This window comes from Cynocephalus volans, chromosome Y (genome assembly GCF_027409185.1).
Source record: "Cynocephalus volans isolate mCynVol1 chromosome Y, mCynVol1.pri, whole genome shotgun sequence".
Lineage (NCBI taxonomy): Eukaryota > Metazoa > Chordata > Mammalia > Dermoptera > Cynocephalidae > Cynocephalus > Cynocephalus volans.
Genome location: NC_084479.1, coordinates 7,595,327 through 7,598,329, shown reverse-complemented (window position 1 = coordinate 7,598,329; position 3,003 = coordinate 7,595,327).

Sequence of the window (3,003 nt, the reverse complement as noted above, 5' to 3'; positions counted from 1 at the left end):
CAACTCAGTGGGCCTCAGCAGACCTGAGGGTGGGTGGGGCTGAAAGAGAGCCCTGCGATGAAAATTCAAAGGAACATCGTTACCGTCTGGGCCTGGCTTCTTCTCCAGGGACCATGGACGTGGAAGTCTGCGTAGCTGGCTTAAGCTTGCCCGATCCTAAGCTGCTTCCATTACGTTTCGCTTGAGCTCCTACCTCTCCCACTCCCTGGATGACCACGTTGTGGTCATTGCGGTCATCCCTGAGCCTCAGGTTCTCCATCTGCATCCCACGTACCCCACACACGCACACACTCAGCCCCACATTCGGGCTGCACACCTGGCTTCCTCTACGTTGCCTCTCAAGTTGTCTTCCGACCTGGGGTAGTATTTCAGCGGATTAAGCCACAGGTCCTCGATGATAATCTGGTGGGGGAACCAGGAAAACTCAGATCACCATTCATACCACATTCCCCAAATGCAGGGGTCGCCGCTCCTCCCCCACGTCACCTCATTTCTGATGATGCCCAGAGGGCACTCACCTCAGCGATAGTGTCTGGCCCTGGGCGGATGTGGTCACACAACCAGTTCAAGAAGCTCAGGCTGACGGTGTCCCCCATGGGGAAAGGGGCTTCAACTTCATCATCAGAGAACCACTGGAGTTGACTACAAAATGATGCCCTGGGCCCTGCTGGAAGAGGAAAATGTAGGGACGAAAGAGTCTTGGCCTTGCCACCAACCACAACACCTGCCCTCCAAATCCACAGAGACACTTCTGACCAGTGAGGCTCAGGTGATACTCCTTCATGATCACTGCATTGCGGAAGTATGGGTTCTTTCGAAAGTAAAATAGCATTCGACAGCCATACGTAGAATGATCCAGTTCCTCTACCTGACAGTGGAAAGAGGCAAGAAATGAAGAAATGTTCTCGGGCTGTACTGAGATAGCAATGTGGTTTTCTGGGATAAATCACTTCTACTTCCCAGCTGTCCCCCTTTCACACTCAGTCTTCCCGCTCTCACCTGCAAGTCGGTCATGTAGCTAAGCACGTCTTCATCTTGGGCGCTGATCACTGCTGATATCTGGGGGTGGTTCACAATCTGCCTCAGGTCAAGGAGCCTTCCCTTGCTATGCAGGCAGGCGCTAAAGGGAACTGAGCACTGGTAAAGGGCAAGCACAGTGTGCTGGGTGGGGGTCTATCAGACCTCAGCAGTTGCACCCAGCCATCCAGGTCCTGAGCCCCTGCCTTCCATGACACATGCTCGGGGCTATGGGCACCTCGGGGCTGTGTAAATGGGAGACTGTCCACGCACACACAGGGAGGGGCTGTTTTCTGGGGTTGCTAAGCTCTATGTGGCCCTTGTGTGCCTGGGGCTGGACAGATACTTCTGATGTCCGGAGGGGCTCTGTCCTGACGGTGGCCTTGCCGGTAGTGTGGGCGTGATCATACGAAGGTCCCGCTGTGTGCGAAAACAGGGCTGAACTGCCTTGCCAGGGGCTCTGATGGGGTCACACAGTCCAGTGGCGGGCACATATGGCCTGGGATTATGCTCCCACCGGCACACTTTGGAGCTGACCAGTGCGTCTTGGGAGCAGCTGTCTTCAGAGGACAGCACTCTCCGGTCCGGTCCCTTGCTTACCCCTGCCGCATACGGGCGGGAAGACCCTCGTTTCCCCTGGGCCTTTCGCAGGAAAACGTGTCCTTCAGCTTTGTGGTGTGTGTGAGTGAACGGCACACGTTGTGCCACCCTTACCTTCCAGTGTGGATCAGTGCTCCTGGCCCCTGTCACCTGCTCACTCTCGACCTCTAGGGGCGGGAAGTCACCCACGTTTGAGCTCTTTTATAGGACATCGCCTGGGCCCCTCCCGGCTCCCAACCCTCTGCCCATCCTGCATCCCTCCTCGCTGACACGCACCCTCCACCCCCAGCCCCCTTTGGCAGCCACCCTCGACACACAGCCCAAAGGATACAACTTTGGCCCAGAAGCCAGGGATGTCCTGGATGATGGCCGTTCTCCGCTCAAGATGACGCCTGCGCCTCTTTCCCAGCTTCCGCTTGAGCCGAGCAGAAGCCCTGCTTCCTCGGGCATTCACGGCTCCCAGCTCCAACTGAAGGATCTCCAACGCCTCCAACGGGGGCACAGGCGCCACCGGAGCCCAGGCTAGCGGTGCCTGCCTGTCGTCCTCGTCGCCCTCCTCGTGCTCCTCGGCCACGACCTCCACCACCTCCATTACGTCCAGCGGGTCCAGCGCCACCTCCTGCCCGGTCGCCGCCGCCTCCCTCTCCACAGCTTCAAACCCGGTCCCGGAGGCCTCCTCGGGCGTCCCACCCAACGCGGCCTGGGTCGCACAACCCACGCCATTACTGGCCTATGGCGGCTGCTCCCCAAGAGGCCTACCGGCCCCTCCCTCCCCAGGGCCCTTTCCCACACCTACGTTCATCCAGGGTTCCAGGGGAGCCCCTTCCTCCCGGGAGCCCGCCTCACTCACCATGCTGCCCTGGTCCTCAGCAGGCTCAGCCGCCCCGCGTAGGCAAGGACGAAAGCCTTGAGCTGCACACCCCCGGCAGCAGCTAGAGAAGCCCAGCCGCAGGCCCGATTCCGGCTCTGGGAACATCCGGGAGCCTCGCGGTCGGGCTCTGCCTTGGGCGCATGCGCAGGTCGTTGGCCCCTCCCCCACCCACCCCCCTCCTGGCTTCCTGGCGCCGAGGCGCCCAGCCACGCCCAGACCTCTACTGTGGCTCCACGGCCCATGGATGAAGAGGTAGTGGCTGTCGCGCACGACGGCCCCGCCTCCCGTACTCAGGCATCTGGAGCATAACTGCCCCGCCTGTGACCCCTGGCCGTGGTCTCCAGGAAGCCCTCTCAGCTTGCCAGGTCCAGTGCACACACACAGTCGGTTTGCCCTTTGTACAGTCCAATGAGGGTTCCACTCCAAAGGTCATACCTGCGTCTTGTGTAGCACCGAACCCAGACAAGATGACGTACTTAAGGACACGAAGCGTGCGCAGTGGACAGTCCCGGGTT